General features: G+C 42.4%; 2 long non-coding RNA genes across 4 annotated transcripts in view; one reads left to right on the top strand and one right to left on the bottom strand.

The window, feature by feature from the left end:
- Nucleotides 1-11,984, top strand: part of LOC140635724 (uncharacterized) — a 50,443-nt gene extending 38,459 nt beyond the window's left edge. Inside the window, exons 2-3 of the long non-coding RNA XR_012033070.1 lie at nucleotides 10,656-10,747; nucleotides 11,746-11,984. This is a non-coding gene — a long non-coding RNA (uncharacterized lncRNA). The remainder of the gene's footprint in view (nucleotides 1-10,655; nucleotides 10,748-11,745) is intronic.
- A 1,062-nt stretch (nucleotides 11,985-13,046) lies between these two features.
- The window catches only part of LOC140635725 (uncharacterized), a 54,856-nt gene continuing 46,922 nt past the window's right edge, over nucleotides 13,047-20,980 (bottom strand). For all 3 annotated transcript variants that reach the window (XR_012033073.1, XR_012033072.1, XR_012033071.1), the window contains one exon: nucleotides 13,047-18,817. This is a non-coding gene — a long non-coding RNA (uncharacterized lncRNA). The remainder of the gene's footprint in view (nucleotides 18,818-20,980) is intronic.

Raw genomic sequence — 20,980 nt, 5'->3', positions numbered from 1 at the left:
TCTTCCCTACCTCGAGTCTATGCTGACTACAGAGAAAAGGATCCATTATTTCTTTCCTTTCCCTCTCTTCCTCCCTCCCGCCCTCCCTCCCTTCCTCCCTTCCTTCCTTCCTTCTCTCTCTCTTCTTTTTTTTTTAAAGATATATTTATTTATTTTAGAGATTGAGAGGGAGAGAGAGAGAGTGAGCAGAAAGAGGGGCAGAGGGAGAGGGGGACAGAGAATCCTTAAGCAGACTCCTGCTGAGCACAGAGCCTGATGTGGGGCTCAATCCCAGGACCCTGAGATCATGACTGGAGCCAAAATCAAGTCAGATGCTTAAACTGACTGTGCTATCCAGATGCCCCAGTCTTTCTTTCTTTCTTTTTTTCTTTCTTTCTTTCTTTCTGTCTTTCTTTCTTTCTTTCTTTCTTTCTTTCTTTCTTTCTTTCTTTCTTTCTTCTTTCTCTTTCTTTCTTTCTTTCTTTCTTTCTTTCTTTCTTTCTTTCTTTCTTTCTTTCTTTCTTCCTTCCTTTGATATAATCTTTTGTCTTGAAATAGTCTAACTTACAAGAAGTTTTAAAAGTCATATGTCTGCTGTTTCCATGGAGCTTTCCCCAGCTAACCACAATCAAAACCAGGGAATTATATTGGTATGATGTTATTAACTCAGGTTAGACTTTACTCAGACTTCACTAGTTTTTACATGCACTCTTGGTGTGTGTGTGTGTGTGTGTGTTTCTATGATATTTTAGCATATGTGTAGATTGAGCAATCAAGATATCACAAAGATACTCCCTCCTGTTACTCCTTAACAGCCTGCAATTTCATTTCATAAATACTTTGTTTTGAGTGTTAGAAGTCTTGGTCCAGCAGACTTCTGCTATTTCAGGCACCTGAGGTTCTTAGGCAAATGACTTCAAGGGACAATAGTTGTGACCTCCTTGGTAGGGAGGGGGAGGTAAATGCATTCAGTTTTACCAAGGCCTCAATGTCAATTTATAGACTCAAGTTTTCTTGAGTTTCATTTCTGAATCTTTGAATATTTTCAGTCATTGAGCAATTTTTTAAATGTATATTCTTGCTGCTATGTAGAAACAATCTAGTAGACTTTTTGAAAAAGTCAAAATATCTAACCAAAATTTCTTTGAGGATAGTCACATGATAAAAAATGTTTTAACTTAAAGTCTGTGAGATGTGTTGGCGTGTCCCTTCACACACCCCTCAACTCATTTCACTTCTCTCTCAACTTGTTTCCTCTGGGCTTTGAGGTTTCCTGCCCTTCATATTGGCTTTTTACCTTAGTTGAGTTCCAGGTGGACGAATTTAGGGCCAATGTGCTCTTATAGAAAATGCCAGCTGAGGTTACAGTCTTGTGAAATCTACTTTCAGGGGGTTCAGTTTCCTGGTGCATCTTCCAAGCGAGTATGCTCTTGTTCGTTCTAGAGTTTGCCAGTCCTTTTGCATGGCTGTCCCCTGAGAGAGTCAAAACTAAATGGTTATTGGAGCCAGCCCAATGAGCTAAGTGTTTTAAATAAATAAATAATGACACGTGTATATGGAGTGTAACCAGCATCAGTGTCTCTTTAAAGTCACCGAGGAGAACAAAGTATAATTCAACCCAGGACAGCATCACTGAAACATTCTCAAGGACCTAATGAATGGATGGAAACATTCTAAACTGATTTATAGTGATAGTTGTACCACTAAGCAAATTTATTAAAAATAATTGGAGGGGTACCTGGGTGGCTCAGTCAGTTAAATGTCTGACTTTGGCTCAGGTCATGATCTCAAGGTCCTGGGATTAAGTCCCACATCAGGCTCCCTGCTCAGTGGGGAGTCTATTTCTCCCTCTCCCTCTGCCTCTGTCCCCTGCTCATGTATGCACTTGCTATCTCAAATAAATATATAACATCTTAAAAAAAGAATAATTAAAAATGAAATAAATAAAAATAAAAAATTGAATAATACACTTGAAATGGGTACATTTTCTTTTTTTTTTTTTTTTGATTTATTTATTTATTTACTTGTGATAGACACAGAGAGAGAGAGAGAGAGGCAGAGACAAAGGCAGAGGGAGAAGCAAGCTCCATGCCGGGAGCCTGACGCAGAACTCGATCCTGGGACTCCAGGATCGCGCCCTGAGCCAAAGGCAGGCTCTAAACTGCTGAGACACCCAGGGATCCCCTAAATGGGTACATTTTCTGATATGTAAAATACACCTTGAAAATGCTGTTGTTGTTTTTTTTTTTAAAGAATTTATTTATTTATTTATGAGAAACACAGGAAGAGAGGCAGAGACACAGACAGAGGGAGGAGAAGCAGGCTCCATGCAGGGAGCCTGATGTGGGACTCCATCCCAGAAATCCGGATCATGCCCTGAGTCAAAGGCAGAAGCTCAACCACTGAGCCACCCAGGCGTCCCAAAAATGCTGTTTTTAAAAAAGGAAAGTAACCTATATTTTTCTATTTTTCTGCAATACAGAGGATCAGCTGTACAAGTGCTCTAGGAAATACTGCCCTTGATAAGGGATTTTTAAAATCTCAACTGACCACTTGCTCCCCAGGCCTCAGGTATCCTCACTGTATTTTTCTCTTTAGAAGATGTTCTTCCCCTCTAGTTTCTAGTTTGGGTCTAAAAAACAGATCTGGTTGTTTTGAGTGGAAGGGCTAGCACTTCTATTGCCTCTGGTACCCCTGGCTTCTCTGAACTAGGGGCCAAATCTGCAGACACCTAATGGAAAATCTTAGAGGGAGCAAGAGAAACTTATTTGTCAGTCCAGTGTAGGGTAAATATGGCCTGAGGAAATGGAGAAGAGTGGAGTAAAAACCCGAAGAGAGAGTACCCTGGAGATAGGGGAGGACAGAGTGAGTTCAGCCTACCTGATTCCCCTGGGGAGGAGCCCAGGGGATGTGGTGGGGCACCCAGGCCCAGAGATAACTCATTTCCCTGGGGAACCTCACGCTGTGGTAGAAAGCTACCCACCTTACCCAGGGACTTTTGCTGCTCTGAGTGTCCTATCTCACTGAAGACATGCTCAAGACACGGGGCCAGAGGAAGCTGGGTGGACAGGAAGGGTGAGGATGGCAGTAGGCATTTAGGGGGTATGGGGAGTGTATGTGGCAAGCACTGTGTTGTAGAGAACAGGAGAGGAGCCACGGAAGAGGAGAGACAGTCATCATGCTCATCCAGTGTTCCCATTTAGCTGGGAAGTTCTATAGGTTGAATACAGTTATAGAGTTTATTCATTTATTAACTATCATTTATTAGCTCTGGGTTCTTCAGCAACTTAGGTAATCTCTATCAATGATCTATTACTATGCTTTCTTTTTACTATACTACAGGTATGCTTCATTTTATTATACTTTATTGTACTTCACAGAAAGTGCATTTGGTACACATTGAAGTTTGTGTTGAACAGGTCTATTCCATTTTCCAGCAGCATTTGCTCACTTGGTGTCTCTGTCAAATTTTGGTAATGTTTTCAATATTTCAAACTTTCTCATTATTATTATATTTGTTATGGTGATCTGTGTTTAGTGATTATGACTCGCTGAAAGTTCAGATGTGGTTGGCATTTTTGAGTGATAAAGTATTTTTTAGTTAAGATATGTACATTTTTAAAGATATAATGCTATCGAACACTTAATAGACTACATATAGTGAAAATAGAACTTCCACATGCTCTGGGAAGCCAAAAGATTCATTTGACTTGCTTTATTGCAAGGGTCTGGAACTGAACTGTAATATGTCCAAGATACGCTTGTATTATGTTATCATTATAATTATAATTTGCCTTGGATGGTGGTGGGGTCAGCTGAGGGCCATGCTCAGCAGAGATTTTGAGCCAATTGGACCCCCCCTTTACCCTGTGGTTCTTTTTATTCATTGGTTAGTTCTGGGATTCTTAAGTGGCAACTGGGTTTCAAGAAGATAAGTTCCAAAGTGCAAGCATTTATCAAGTCTCTGCTTAAGTCATGTTAGCTGATGGGCCATTGGCCAAGGCAAATCACCTGGGTGAGCAGGGAATCAACAAAGGAGGGGCTACACAAACAAGTGAACACTGGGAGGTCTGATTGACATGACAACCAGCAGAAGAAGAATCTACCATATTTCCTAAGCCTGTTTCCTCATCTGAAAGATGGGGTTGATACTAGTTTTTTATTAGGCTGCTTATCCAGAATAAATAATGGATATAAATCATCTATCATCATGACTAACAATTAGTAAGTCATCAAAAACTGTCTGCTTTTCTCTTGATCACTGACATTACTATTGTTATTATTCCTATCATATTTATCAGAGTATAAGGAGATGTGAGAGTGAAATAGCAGGAGACCCTGACCTATGGAGGAAGTCAGGAAACACTTTCCTGAGAAAATGGTATTTCAGCTGAGGTCCGGTAGATTAATTAAAAGCTTAGTAGGCTAGGTGCACCTGGGTGGCTCAGTTGGTTAAGCGAGCAACTCTTGATTTCAGCTCTGGCCATGATCTCAGGGTTGTGTGAAACAGCCTGTGTTGGGCTCTGTGCTCACTGTGAAGTCTGCTTGGGATTCTCTCCCTCTCCCTCTGCCCATCCCCTTTTCTCTCCCTCTCTCTAAAATAAATAAGTAAATCTTAAAAAAAAAAAAAAAAAAAAAAGTTTTAGCAGGCTATAGGAGTAGGTGGCTAAGAGCATTCCAGGAAAGGAAACTGTGTGCAAGGGCCCTGAGGTTGGGAGGAGTCGGTGGCAACTATCACAGCCATGAATACAGATGATTATACAATATTAGCATTGCAAACCTAGAGATATTCTTAGGGTGTTATGAACTTTTAACATTTTCAGGGACCAGGGCAAGAGTATAAAGAAAGATCAATAGATATGTTTAAGTATTTATAAAGTTAGCTAATACACTATCAATATGTTTTATCCTCCTATATAATCAGAGTACCCCTGGTTCACCCTGGTGGGCTTCCCAACCCCAGTTCCATCCTATACCATGAGGGTGCACATGCATGTGGACCCCCTAGATTGCACATCCAAGGTTCTCCCCAGCAACAAATAGGCATTGCCCAGCTACCCCTCAGCATCCTTTGGGTTGTGTTCACCAACTATATGGTCTACTTTCAGGATGGACATAGGGAGAAAGGCGGTAGGCTATTCAAGGATGGCATTCTGGGGTCTTGGGTACCCAGAGTATGGTCCAGAAAGAGGTCACAGTCTGAATGGGCACCTCCCCTTGGTCTATGGGTTATCTGTCCCATAAAGAGTGGCCAATCAAAAGGAAGGTCTAGGGGGAGATCCTAAAACATAAGGCTCAAGGCAGGTCCCCTCACACCAAGAACAACACTGGCTATGGGAACCCAGGGAAAATAACCAAGGCCAGGGGAGGGGAGGCAGGGTCAGGGAAGGCTTCCTGGAGGAGGAAATGCCCGAACACAATATTTTCCAGTGGAGGAAGCATCTGCTCCAAAATTGAAGTGCATGATGTAATAAATCTAATGTTCCTTGAAATCAAATATGCAATGCTACAACTAAGTGACAGATGTTTTGGCTTTGCCTAAGAAGGCATTTCTCTTTTAACCCCTTTATTTGGCAAAATTATAAGTGTTCTGATCAACTGTGATTTCAGTTGGGAAGTCTTACTCTACTTGGTTCACATATGGCTTAGCAGACAGTAGTTAGGGGTCCCTGCACTCTTTTCTAAGTTGTTATCATAGGGATGAGAAGGATGTTCTTTTTTTTTTTTAAGACTTTATTTATTTATTCATGAGAGACAGAGAGAGGAGAGAGAGAGGCAGAGACACAAGCAGAGGGAGAAGCAGGCTCCATGCAGGGAGCCCAATGTAGGACTCGATCCCGGGATCCCAGGATCACACTCTGGGCTGAAGGCAGGTGCTAAACCACCGAGCCACCAGGGCTGCCCAAGAAAAATGTTCTTAATAAGGAGTTAACTATGAAAAGAATTTTAATGACTCATACAATTAGATTTAACCCCAGTACTTTGTGTGAAATACCCATTCGCTAAGAGTATTTCTTAGGGGAGGGGGAAAAGATGATTGAGTGAATACAGATGGGAATGCAGAAATGTGAACATTGCACCACCCTTTCCCTTCTAACACGATGCTGACCGAAGGCCCTGAGGCCATCATTCACCAACACCCCCTCTCATCCCCAAGGTCAAGATAGCTGCCCTTCATCTTTAAGCCCTGGAATACTTGACAGAGGAAAGGATCTGTTCTAATATGTTTAAAATTTTTCTGTTGGACTTTGAACATGAGCATTGTACATTTGTTTGTGGAAGTCCCAGGGTGGGAAAAGTAAGCTACAATGGCAAGATTAAATGCACTAAAGGGAGCCAGAAACTTTACATTTCTTATAGAATGATCTCAGTCATTTAGCCCTGGGGGAAAATGGCAATGTCAGGAATGAATTTACCAGCCACAGCCCAGAAGAGAGCACGGGAGAGTCCATGGCTGGAGGTGCGTGGGAGCAAAGGCCTGCGACTTTGCAAGTAAAGGGCAGCCTCCCAGGAAATTTCTTCCTAATTCTTGCCCTATCCAAATCGTACCAAGAAAGAAATACTATAAAGCTAGATGAGGCCAAAATATCTGGAATGAAGGAAAAGGAGAGAAGAGGAAAAAATGGACTCTAGAGTTACCACTTTGGAAAGACTGGAAAGAAAGGCAAAACCATCCACAGATATTCAATTTAGGGAGAGGTTATTATTATTACTGTGTTACCAGTAGTGAATTTCAATTGAGTGCTTACTGTGTGCCCAGAAGGACTAAAGTTTATACATTTGGGCTCTCTGAGGAATATATACACATTCTATGAGGAAAGTGCTGTTATCAACTTATTTTATAGATGAAGACAGAGGCTTGTAGAGGTTGGGTTCAGGGTGGGAGGGAACTTGATGGATTCATTTTGGACAGAGGGCATTTCAGGGACATGGGCTCTGAGAGGGGATCTCCAGGACTGTCACAAATCAGAAATGGAACCTGGTGGATGAAAGTGGGACAGGCAGGGGGAGATGGACAATGGGACACATAGATTTTCATTGTCTATTGTTTTGTGCCTTTTTGAGTTTTGAACCATATGAATGTGATATCTGTTCAATAAATAAAGATATTTTTTTAAATCAGAAATTGAAGTCGAGGAAAGGTCAGCACTGAAAAAGTGGCTTTGAGAGTCAGGTGGTATTGAAGACAAGGGTGTGGATGCGTGTGGGCAACCTCCAGAGATAGGAGCCCAGCAGTAATCAGTGAACCTAGATGGGAGAGATCCCTTTTTGTCATTTTTAATGAGCCAGGAAGAAGCAAACTTAATACTCTCTTGGGTCACAGCTCTGACTCTTGACAGATGAAAATTAACTCTGGGTTTGTGGAAGTTTTTAGGAGGCATTGGGAGACCCTTACCACCTGAGCAATCCAGGAAACACTTATCCTGAAGAGAAGGCCAAGGTAAACTTTTCTACAGCTAGTGAGAGTAACACGCAGGAATGATTCACAACCCCATACCTCCTAGAAGCAACTGGCTCAAGCATTTTAGTAAGAGGCCAAGGCAGCTATGCCACTGTGTGGAACTTAATTATGTATCACTTGGTTTCTTTAATGTTTCCTGAGCTAAGTAAGATTATTAAATGTTTTATGTTTAATCTGTACCTATTGAGAGCAGAGGTTGGGTCTGAATGCCCAGGAGAACCATTCCTTCAAGTTTCCAGCACTTCCAGCTCCCTGGCCAGCCTCTTGTCAGTACCAAATACGTGATGAATGGACTGGGAGAATGGAGGTGCCCTTTATGAGAAAGGGTTGTGTTGAGTAGGAGAGACAAATGAGAAGCACAGGACATTAAAGCTAACAGGCACCCGGGGGATGGGCGAGGCAGTGGTTCTCAACTTGAGCATGGAGGGTTCTCAACATGACCCTTGTCAGGGTCTCATGGAGGGCTTGTTAGGACATGGGTCCTGTCCCCAGAGTTTCTGTTCTGGGTCTGGGGCCTGAGAATTCACATTTCTAACTTCCCAGATGATGTGATTTTATTTCACCACACAAGGACCACTGAGCTAGTGCTACCTGTTCATCTACAAAGGTGAAACTGAGGCCCAGGGGTTTACATAACTTGTCCTAGATCCCCTAGTTAATGGCAGAGCTGGAATTAGAGTCTTAATCTCTCTCTTTCCCTCATCTTTAAATATATCAGCCTCTGTAACCTAAAAGTAGGAACACTCTCTTTTCATAAACACGGGGCAGTAATACTATCAGGAAATTGACATTCAAATAATACTGTAAGCTAATCTAATATAAACTACTAATAACAGACCTAATTTGAATTTTGTCAGCTGTCCCACTAGTGTCCTGAGGGTCCAGGATCCAATCCAGAGTCACACAAATTTAGTTGTGATGTCCTGCTTCAGTTTTCTTCAATCCGGAACGATCCCTCAGTTTTTCTTTTGGGGAACTTGATACTTTTTTAAAAAGATTTATCCATTTATTTATTCATGAGAGACACAGAGAGAGAGAGGCAGAGATGTATGCAGAGGGAGAAGCAGGCTCCTGGAGGGGAGCCTGATGTGGGACTCAATCCTGGGACTCCGGAGCAGAAGGCAGACGCTCAACCACTGAGCCACCCAGGTGTCCTGTGGGAACTTGATACTTTTGAAGAGTAAGGTCCGTTCTTTTGAAGACTTCCCTAGATTTGGGTTTGTTGGATGTTTTTTCTTGATTAAATTCAAGTTCTGCATTTTTGGTCCAAATCACATAGGAGAGAACTTCTCATGTCTTCTCACTTAAGACATCACACATGGAGGCATCACACATGGAGGCATTTGTTCCATTTCTGGTGATATGAACATTGATCACGTGGTTAAGATGGTGTCTGCCAGTTTTCTCCATAAGAAAGCTTCCATTTCTCCCCTCCCTTTGTTATTAATAAATATCTTGTGAGGAGATACCTTGACACTTTGTAGGTATATTTCTCATCACACTTCACCCACTAATTTTATTACCCATGAGTGACTCTCACCTGAAGCAACTATTAATGTGGTGGTTGCCAGGTGGCAATTCTCTAATTCTATCCTTTCTCCTACATTTATTAGTTAGAATCCTACTGTAAGGAAAATTTCTCCTCCCTCCTCATTCATTCATTCATTCATTCATTCATTCATTCATATAGTCATTCATATCAGTATAGACTCACTCATGGATCCTTTTTTATTCTACAATCCATATCTCTTGCCATGTATTAGTTCCCTTTCTATCATATGGCTCTGCTGCTTATAATACCGTTATTTCAGAGGTACTTTACTAGTTTATCACGGTGGTTCAGAAACCAAATTGAATATTTTTTTCAGACCATAAACTTAGTGATAGACCTCCTCTTTCTTGCCTGTGAAGGCTCCAAGCTAGAACCCAAGGAACATCAGTAGTCTTACAGGGTGCCAGAGCTATTGCTCTAAGTCATATTTTCCAGGGTTGTAACAACAATTTTTTAAAATTTTGCCTTAAAGCCACTGCCTTCATCATCCCCGACCTACCTTTAATTCCTCTTAAACCACTTGTGTAATGAGCCTAAGGATTATATTATGGTCCTCAAGGTCAGATATGGGGACGAGGCAGACAGAGCTGCTCATAGCCAAACCTAGAATACTGTGAAGGAAAAAAACTACCTTACATGGCAAGCTCTCTCTCTCTCTCTCTCTGGTCATCCTCCCACTCCATTGTCCCTGGAGTACCAGAAGGAGGGACATTTGGCATGCATTGGTATTTGGTTGCATGAGTCCAAAGGAAAATGCCAACTCAGAAGTAAATATTTCCCATTTTGGACTACTAATTACATTATATGATTAAAAAGAAACAAGTGTTTACCACATCCTTGATTTCACCATCGTGTCATTGTGCAACAAAAATAAATCCGCAGTTCAGCAGAAGCAAGATGTGACTTAAAAAAAAACTAAACATTTTTTTGTTTTAGAAACAGATACGGCTGACTCAGAATCACATAGAAATGAAAAATTTCATTTTGAGTGCCATACACCTCTGTCCTCTAAGATATATTCCAAGGGAGATTCCTCTCAGGATTTGGCCATTTATGACGAGTATCAGAATTCTCCAAGAATACGACCTCAGAACTGAACCAGGTTGAGTTGGAATGTGGGATGCAGTGGTTCTCACCCTGTGCTGATACTACCCCCCCAAGGGACATCTGGTAGAGGGTTAATGCATTTTTTGGTCACTGCAATTAGTAGAGTAGGGGAGCAACTGGCATTTCATGGGCAGGGGCCACCACGTTAATTACCTTGCCATACATAGGACAGTTCCAGACAGCATGAATTGCCCTGCCCCAAATGCCAATGATATGTCATAGAAAAACAATCAAAGAGTTTCCCCAGGGATTTAGATTAAACCAAGATTCCAAGTCATTTTAACTGCTTTCTTGAAGAGTTATAACTCTAGGTGCTGTTGGCTGTAGCCATCATGTACTTAGTGGATCAAGGGATAGAGCGTGAGTCTGCAGTGAGAGAGGATTGGCACAGGTGTGTGTAGGAAGAAACAGGGAAAAGTGATGGAGTGAGACTCCTGCTCACACTCGTATTCAAGCTGCTGGCTCTTATTGAGATTCGGGCCCATCTATGATCCTGTTACCTACAAACAAGACTCTTAACTTCAGAGAGACTGACTGCCGTCTTCTACCACACAGACTGAGCAACAGAGCAAGTTGAGGAAAAAGGAAAGCAGAGAGAAGCAGAGATGTACCACTGGATGCTGCCTGAAGGCTTTGCACGGTTCCTGGTGAGTTTCTGAGCCCCAGCTGCCCCTGGACCCATCAAATGTGGCCTGAGAGGTAGATCCTAGGGGATGGGAACTCTCAAGAAGGAGTGGGAAGTTCCAGAAGCAGCAGCAATCTGGGCAGCAAATGGTTTGAGTCTACTGCACCTGCAGTTCGAAGTCAGCCCAGACTGAGCCCGGAAATCCATTCCGTGGAAAGGATCCACATGAGTTTGAATTAAACAAAGCTGTTTAGTGTGGACTTGACTGCCAGGAGGCTGCATCTATGCATTAGGGGTCAGTAAAGAAATTCCCATGTGCTGGTGAAAAAAAGAAAAGAAGCCACTTTCTTTAAAAGGAACACAAAAACAAAAATAACCCTCATGCTCAAGGGAAAATCATCTCTTAAATACTAGCTGTGTTTTCTTAACTAGCTTTTGATCTGCTCGAGTAGGACGGTCAAGTTAGTGTTGAGGATGGGAGGTTTCATTTCTGTTACTATTGAACTTGATGAGATACAGAGGAAAGTTGTGGTTTCGTGGTGGATTTCTGTGGGCTGGTGCTTACCTGCATGGCAGTAGCTTCTTTAACTGACAGAGAGATGATAGGGGGAGAATATCATTCCAAGAAGTTTGGCTTTGTTAGCCAGCAAATCACTTAACAGCAACAAAGGTACAGCTTCAGCAGAGCTGGTTGCCGTGAGCACCTGCCATTTACAGGCGGTGGATACAGGCAAATGAAGGAAATGTGGTGGGTGTCACAGTGTTCCGAGGCATGGCTTGGGTGTGAGATCCGAAATTCTCTTTGCAAGGCTTCCATCCCAGGCTTGCGTTTCTTGGATTTCAGAAATGATGCTGGGATTGATCGCCAGCACTTTTCACCCGTGATTATACCCTTGCTACCTCCCTTCCTGTGGTTCCCTTCACAGAGTCCTCTCACGCTTAGGGCTCTCAACACTGAATTAGCTTCAGAATTGGTTGTGTTAACACACAAATCATTAAAAAACTGTATCTCAATTTCAGGAACCGAAAGACTTTTTAAAAGGAGGCAAAGTCAAGTCTTGTGAAATACTCTTCCGATGAACCCCCTGCAGCTAACTAAGGGAAGTGATTTCTTCTGTTAAATGTCTCCAGCAGCGGAGTTTCAAAAGTTCAGTCCTGTGTGCTGTTGGACCCTTCCAAGCCTGGAAAGCTCTAGACTCACAGGCGAGAAATAGCATCTGACACATGGCGGGCAATCAGTAAATGCTACCTGAACTGGACTGACGCTGAGCCCGAGTTCTTTTTTTTTTTATTTTTTTAAGATTTTATTTATTCATTCATGGGAGACACAGAGAGAGAGAGAGAGAGAGAGAGAGAGAGGCAGAGACACAGGCAGAGGGAGAAGCAGGCTCCATGCAGGGATCCTGATATGGGACTCGATCCCGGGACTCTAGGATCACACCCTGGGCGAAAGGCAGGCGCTGAACCACTGAGCCACCCAGAGATCTCCCTGAGCCCGAGTTCTGAGCCGATATGTGCTGTCAGTTCTCAGAGTGAGCTGGCCCTCGTTCTTTGCACCTGTTACAGGAGAACTATCTACAGAGGAAGGAGGTCGCTTTCAAGTCTAAAATCTCTGAGAAATAAAATGTTTCGTGGTGCGGTTAGTATTCGGAGCCACTTCTCAAGGCCTATGCCTCACTTTTTGAGCATTAGTTGTACTATGGTCCCGTGCACTCCCCAGTCTGCTATTGCACGCCCCCGGGCCCTCTCTCTGATCCTTGAGCAGGCCACATTCTCCTGCCCCTGGGAATTTGCTCTTGCAGTTCCTTCTGTCGGGGGTGCTTTCTTCCGGCCCAGGCTGGGTGCTTCTCACCGCCTGGGTCTCAGCTGAAATGCCGTCTTTTAAAAGAAGTCCTTCCTGTTGAGTTATCTAGAGTAAGCATCTCCCCCAGTCTGACACTTTCCATTACGTCATCCTGCTTATTTCCATGCGGTGTTTATCATAATATATATGTTTACTGGCTTATCATAACCTCCCCCTAAACTACAAGGGCAGGGAATTGTCTATATTCATTCCCGCGCTATCTTCAGAACCAAGCTTCCAGGAATCCATATATATGTAATGCCTTTTCCAAAATAGAAAAGGCTGCTTCTTCTTCTGAGAAGGCCCAGACGCTTGCTGGATGCCTGGTTTGATGAGCTAGGCAGGCATGGGCTGTATTTCAGCCCTTCCTGGTCCCTTGTCCACGTACCCTTGTTCAGTGAACAACCTATACAACTGTGCACTATCTCTGCCCAACACCATGCAAAGTGCCTGCAGTTAAGAGAAACATTAATATCAATTGGATGAATAAATCAACTTTATTGAGGTTTAATTTACTTACAATAAAATGCACTATTTCAAGTGTTCAGTTAGATGAATTTTGACAAAGGCATGTACCCACGTAACCACTACCACAACCAAGATATAGAAATTCCATTATTCCAATAAGTTGGCTCATATCCTTTTGCAGTTGTCTCTCCTCCCACACAACCCCTCCTACCCAGCCTCAAGCAATCATTGAATCTTTTAATTTTATTTAGTTATATCTCATGTCCTTGCAAAAGAATTTTTAAATGGCCTTAAAAGGGAATAAATACACCAAAATCAATAAAAGTGGGAGAATAAAGAGAAGCAAGAAAGATTAAGAGGAGCAAGACAGATATCCCAACTATAAGGGTTGATAGAGCGTCTGTGAATGGATTTCAAGGCTGAGGCTTGGCCCCGGCATCCATATAGCCAAGGCAAAGAAGGAAAAGTGGTATTTCAATTACTGAGAGCAAAAGCATTTCATTTGTCTTAGGGGAGATGAAGTTTCCCGAGCACAACAGTCTGAGATATTCCTCACACTGGTCATCAGAAGGAGGATTTTGGAGGATGCTCTGAATGGTAGCTTCCAAGAGTTTCATGGAAACACAGCAGGAAGTCCTTGTCTATTTCTTCCTGACAACCTTCTGTAAACACTCTTATAGCAAATATTAAGGTACCTCTCCTAAACAAGATGATTTCTTTTTTTCTTTTAAGATTTTTATTTATTTATTCATGAGAGACACAGAAACACAGGCAGAGGGAGAAGCAGGCTCCCTGTGGGGAGCCTGATGTGGGACTCGACCCCAGGACCCAGGGATCATGACCTAAGCCAAAGGCAAACGCTCAGCCACTGAGCCACTCAGGTGTCCCAGCCAGATGATCTTACTGTTTTTGTTTTGTTTTGTTTTGTTTTTGTTTTTTTCAGGAAAGTGGGGTGGTAAACAATTCAAGGTTATCTTCTCTTTTTTTTTTTTTTTTTAACGTTATCTTCTCTAGTGAGGTCTGGAACTCAGCAATCCTTTATTTTCCTGATGGGCAGAGCTTTTTCTTTGAAACCCAGGTGGGTATGTGGGCAGGTGGGAGGTTTAATGCTCAGTTGTGAAACTTAAAAGAGCCTGGCCAGAAGCCCTGTCTAGATCAAAGGACCCCCAGCCCTGCCTGGAGCTGTGCTGGGAGTGGGGCATGTGTCTGAGGAACAGCCAGGATTTTCTTAAGGAATCAGTTTTGGACCTGGGCCAACATGAGCCAGGGCTCCTTGAGGTGCCAAACTTCTACACTTGAACATGAAAGGTATTGTGGGCAAGTGTCGACAGCCTCTCATCACAGACATAGACATTTCTTAGCAATATTTTTGGGAGTCTGAGTTCTAGGTCATCCCACCTTTGCCTGTTGATGGGTCAGTGAGGGCCTGAAATGAATACCCTCTTCCCTGCTGGATTCTAAATCAGTTGAGAGATGAGAAAAAGGGGTAAGTTAGCTCACGGCCAACCTCCGTGTAGAACAGCCATTTATTTCTCTGTGGCGTGGCTTCCTCATCTCCAAAACGGAAGGTGGACCAGTGAGTGGGTCCTCATTAACTTTCTAAAATCCCCTTCACTCCCTTCAGCTCCTCTTGCTAAGCTTTATCTATGCTTCATCTTAAAAGCTAACTCTGAATTCTTTATGAATCCGTGCATTTCTTATAAGAGGATATCTTCACAGGAGTGATATTTGTCTCTTTGTTTTCAGACCCTGACAGCTGGATAAAGAGATTAATTCTACTTATTCTCTCAGGTTTCTGAGTCAGACCAAACAAAACAAGCAAATACAGAGAATCCCAAGTCATATTGGGTCATGTATCCCTTACTGTGGTTTAGACCCCGAAAAGCGACCTGGGGTTCTTCATCAGTCTGGTCTGTTTGTTGAGTTCAAGGTCATTTCGGGTTCAAGAGAATGCCATGCTGTTTTTCCAGCCCTTAAACAGCAAGAAAATGCAAAGCACATTTTGTAGTTGGGTTTTACGCACACAGGGTTCCAAGATAAACTCAATACATATGTTCTGATTCATTCACACTTTACTCACTAAATAACTATTTGATATCTAAGTAGGCTTCAGAGTTTTAACAAAAAAAATCTCTTCAAAGTATTCTTTCCTTTGAAACCAACACTCATATTTTCCTAAGCATAAGAATGAATAATGGCCAGTAGAGTTTGCAGATATTTGAAACATTGCCCAAACACAACTTTTTCTCAATTTCGATGTTCCTTCAAAACCTGTAATACACGTAATCCTAATTTTGAAAAAAGAAATACACATACACGGTGTGTGTGTGTCACCCATGTAGGTATGTGCCAGGAATTGTGCTAGGAACTTTACCTACAGTGTCACTACTATTTATGACAATGTTTAGAGTTAGGTATTACTTCTCTTGCATTTACAAGCAAGGAACCTGAGGCTTAGAAGGTTTTATGACTCCCCCCAAGGCCAGAGCTGACAGGTTGCAATGCCAAGATTCTATTGAATTCTCTCTGTTTGAATCTTCTTAGTTAATTTTGTTCAATTCAGCGAATATTTATCAAGGGCTTCTCTGTGCCAGGTGCTGTCCCAGGCCTGAGGAGAAAAACAAGGGAGGACCTTGAGATGTTCCCAGTAAAGGACTTCTTATTTTTATCCTTCAGCATGTGATTGGAGATGGCAAGTAAATGGGGGCTTTATGAGGCTGCACCAGTTAGGACATGTTTCTGTGTGGTTGGAAGTAACAGGGAACCCGACTCAAACTGCCTTAAATAATAAGGAGGTCACACTGTGGCTGAGAGTAGTGGTTATCCCCTAACATCCATTTTTTCTTTTACCAAGAGCTTATACTTGTAAAAATACTCTAAGTTTTAGCCAGGCATATGGCCCCATAGAACAAAGACGATATTTCTCTGGGTGCCTGGGTGGCTCAGTTGGTTAAGCATCCAACTCTTAGTTTTGACTTAGGTCATGATCTCAGGGTCATAGGATCGAGCCCAGTCTTGGGCTCCTGCTCAGTGGGGAATCTGCTTGAGATTCTCTCCATCTCCCTCCCTCCCTCTCCCCCCCACCTGCATGTGCATGCACTCTAAAATAAATAAATAAGTCTTAAAAAAAAAAAAGGACAACATTTCTCAGCCACAGCTGAAGTTAGGTGTGGCCAATAATGAATTACTGCACATACACAGAAGTGCTATGTACACTCTCTGGGAAATGGCTTTCCCTTTTCTCCTTGCTGACTGGATTCAGGTGTGATGGGAGTTGCTGGCGCAGCCACCTTGGGCCACAGGGAAATAAATTATGTGTTAAGATGGCGGAGCTACTGCACATAAGGCTATCCCTGGAAATATCTTCCTGGACCTTTTTTTTTTTTTTTTTTTTTTTTTTAACCTGAGAAAGAAATAAACCTTTAGCTTGTTTAAGCACTGGTATTTGGAGTTTTCAGTTACATGCCACTGAACCTAATCCTAACTCATTTATTTACATAGCTGGCAGTCCGGAGGTAGGGAAGGCTTCAGTGTTAGTTTGATTTAGCCGCTCAATGATAATATCAAGGAATCAGTTTTGTTCCAGATCTTTGTTTTGCCTTTGGTGTCAGTTTCATCCTAAGGCTGGCTCTCTTTCATGGGGCAAGATGACTGCTAACAAAAAGATGAATATATGCTTCCTTATCAATTTTCAGAGAGAGAAAGAATGACATCCAAAGACACTCTTGTCAAAACAATGAAGTTCCTTTCCCAGAAACCCTCTGACATCTTCTTGCTTTTCATTGACCTGAATAAGGTCAAATGCAGCCAAGGGGATGTCATGAACTGATTAGCTTAGTTTCAGCCAGAACCAATCCCTGTGGCAACGGGAGTTGGGCTTATACTAATTGTCCAGTGGTGGAGGTAGAGTATCTTTTTCTTTTTTAATTTGGGATAACATACTAATTTAGGGTCAGAAGAGTCCATTCTTGGCATCGATGAATTTAACCTTCAGTTTGTACCATCTTTGAAGAGCCCCCAGTGGTTCACTGTATAAGCAGCAGCATAGCACTTTCCTGTGTGTTTGCTAAGAGGATTCAATGAAATAATGTGGCTCTCCCATTTCAGGAAATTTTCCTCCAGAGGCTAGAGGGAGTCATTTTACTGGTGAGTCCGAATGGATCCATGAAGTCCCCAGATAAACACCTTGGAAATGGGCAGAGCTGTCAGTATTACCTCCTCTCCAGGTGGTGTGACCCAGGGAGGGCTGCCTGAGAATTTCTCCTCTAGCTGCCCAAGAGCCTCCCTCCTCCAAGGCCTGTAATTCCTAGAATCCATATTCTTTGGGATTAAAACATCTTTTCAGAAAGTCCCCATTAACCTTGGAGGAGACACACCGAATCTCAGGACAAATAGGTTGATTAGGTTAATTAGAATGCTCACCACCTCCTCTAACACCAGGGACACTGGGCCAGTGGGCAGTTGGGTGTTGTCATAGAAAAAGAAAAAGTTCCTGGGTTCTGACTAATCAGAGAGGGCAGGGTAGGATATCAAAATGGGGTTCCTGAGTCCCTGGCCAAGAGAGGAGGGGGAGATGACCTGGAAGTGGAGATAGTGGAGGAATATCAGAGTCAATTTCAGTGACTTAAGAGTTTAGCTGAGGGCTAGCTCCGTGCAATCTTTTCCGAGCGACAAAATAGTTATCATTTGATTTTGTGGCTACTGAGAGACAACAGCTCTATTACTTCCCCTCTTGGATGCACCAGTGGTTCCCAGAATCTCTGAAGCTTTGATTCCTCCCCATCCATCTGGCTTGTGGCATGCCCACATGGCTCGGTACTCAGCCTCATTACAATGACAGGACTCCATTAGTCACCCCAAAATGGAAAGGAACAACCAGAAGGAAGGCATTCATTCAGTACAGAAATCACATCAGAGAAGGAGTGAAGCCAGAAACACTGACCTGAAATAGGGTTAGGGGGAGCTAGGTACAGTGGAAAGGAAAAGGGCTTTTCCATTATTTCCAACCAACTCTAAAAGCAATTCTACAATAAATCTCTTTTTTCATTAGTAAGTTCATTAGGGTAATGTCTTCCAACAGGTCCTCAGTTCAGTGGCTTATTTAAGCTTATCACTTAAAGCCATTAGATATTGGGTACTTAATCCAAAACTGTCAGGATCTCATTTATTTTTCTTTAGGGCCGTTTCTGAAGTTCTTCTGAAATGCTTGGTCTCACCCTCACATCAACACTTCTTCAAGTGTCATCCCTGGACCATTCACATGCAAATCACACGGCAGGGGAAAGGGTGGAGGTGGTGGTGGTGGTGATGGTGGTGGTGACTGAGTGATGAAAATCTTTATCTCTGAGCTCCACCCAGCATCTCCTTAACCAGATTGTGTGTAGGGCCTAGAAACCATCCTTTTAAGCCAGCAAGTCATGTGATTTTAATATACTCTAAGGTTTAAGCACACTGATTCCTAGAGAGTGCCAATAATAATACCTTACAATTTATGAGGCTCTCTGCTTTACAAAGACTTGTGCATAATATCTCAGTTGCACCTCACCACATGCCTCCGGGAAGATTGTGAGAGCAGGTGTGATTATTTCCGTCTTATGAAGGAGAGGCCTCAGCTCTGTACCTTCAGGTAAGTTACACGAGGTTACATACTCATCAATGGGGTGCGAGGACTCTAACTCCGGTCTTGGAGCACAGAGTTGGGTGCTTTTGCCATTAGCCTGAATGGTAACAACATCCTGATTGATTAAGCGTGGAACTCGGAACTCTGTCTTGGGCTGCTGTCTAAAAGGAAAGAAAAGAGTCAGTCTGGCAGCCACAGGAAGAAGCATCCTTTGTGGAAAGAGAAAACAAAACTACAAGAACTTGGAAAATGTCAATTACCATACTTATAGTCATTAACGGTCTAATCATAATGTTAAATGTGTTCACTACAAGTATAATATTTACTTTTATTACGTATTTAAATTTGACTTGGTTGACTCAGTTGGTCAGGATCATTGAATTTTCACAATAGTGAATCATGTGCTCCGACATTCCATTAGGTGAATTCTAGCTATACTCATTTACTTTTAATGATAATGATGTTGAATGAAAATCCATGTGACTCAAACCTGAGTCAAGGACTCAGGAATTCATTCATACCTAGTTTCCTTTGTCAACAACCCGTGATTCCCGATTTCATTCTGAAATTTTAGTGGAATGAAATCTGAGAAACTAAAAAAATTCTATCATGAACCCCCATTTGGTTCAGTCGAAATGATCAGCCAATTCAAGCCCGCTAATGAGACACACGTTGGCAATCAGTTTTACAACCAGTGTTAGGTGAGTAATCCTGCTGAACCCCTACACACCTGTGTGATGGTTAATTTTATGTGTCAAGTTGTCTGGGTCACAGGATGCCCAGAGGTCTACTTAAACATTATCTCTGGGTATGTCCGTGCGTGTTTCTGGAAGAGATAGGCATTTGGATTAGACTGAGGAAAGCAGATCGCCCTCCCTAATGTGGGTGGGCATCAGCCAGTCTGTTGAAGAACTGAATAGAACCAAAGAAGTGGAAGAAGGGAATATTTGCTCTCTGACATTGTCTGCTGGAACGCTGGTCTTCTGCTGTACTGGGACTGGGACTTACATCATCTGTTCTCCTGGTTCTTGGACCTTGGGGTTTAGACTGAAATGACACTGGTTTTCCTTGATTTCCAGCTTACAGATGACAGTGGGATTTCTCACCTTCCTTATTCATGTGAGCCAATTCTTCCCCACTGTGCCATATATATAGAAGGAGGGAATGTATATATACACATATGTATATTATATATAATATAATAACATAGATGAAATGTATATCATATATGAAATATTATTTTATATATCTCCTATAAAATATTTTATTTATATATGAAATATATTTTATATATATGAAATACATGTCTTTTTTTTAAAGACTTTATTTATTTATTCATGAGAGACACACAGAGAGAAGAAGAGACACAGGCAGAGGGAGAAGTGGGCTCCTCGCCGGGAGTCCGATGCAGGACTTGATCCCCAGACCTGGGATCATACCCTGAGCTGAAGATAGACACTTAACCGCTGAGCCACCCAGGCATCCCATATAAAATATATATCATATATAATTTATATATATATATATATACATATATATATATATCTCCTATATGTGTATCTCTTACTGGTTCTATTTCTCTGGAGAATCCTAACACACCATGTAACCCTAGCGCCCTCCCCCCTTTTCACCTCAAAATTTCCCTGGCTGCATTGTAGGGTCAAATGGGTCACATTTAGCCTTGCTCCCCTTGCCGGCTATTGGATTTCTACCTCCTGCTAAGGAGACCAGGGTTGTGGGTTGGGCCTCACAAGGAACTGCTAGCTTGGCTTTGTTTTATGCCTTTAGGCTCAGCTCTACTTCACGGGGCAGCCACTTGTGCTGTGAGAGAGCACAAATGGCTGGTTCACTGGGGTGGGCAAGGCCCGAGCCCTTCTCAGCATTGCTTCAGAAAGCAGTCTCTAGAAAGACCCTACAGAAGCTGAGTAAGTCCTTGGTGAACGTGGGCTCTGCATCACATTCAGTGAAAAATGCATATTATGCTGCTGGGCTTACACCACTGTAATTAAGACATTTTGCTAAAAGTTCCTAGTGGATTCATTATGGCTGGTCCTGAGTTAGAATGCATCCGAGCCATTTTGGGGGCAACCTGGGTACCATACGTGACTGTATTTCTCTACGTGCTGGGCCAGGCTGTATATTTTGGAGGGAATATTTTGTCTAATCTTCTGTGTTTTTTTATTTTAATTTTGATTTATCTTGGTACCCAGAAATCTATCTGGCCTCCACCACTGGGATAAATATACTAGCCCATTTTCTAGTTTTCAAAATAGTTGTTTAATAATCCTTTGAACCACCTGGGTTTGTCAAAACGTATGATGCAT

Source organism: Canis lupus, chromosome 6 (assembly GCF_048164855.1).
Source record: "Canis lupus baileyi chromosome 6, mCanLup2.hap1, whole genome shotgun sequence".
Taxonomy (NCBI): Eukaryota; Metazoa; Chordata; class Mammalia; order Carnivora; family Canidae; genus Canis; species Canis lupus.
Note: the sequence above shows the minus strand (reverse complement) of the source record. Positions and strands in the feature narration are given on the sequence as shown.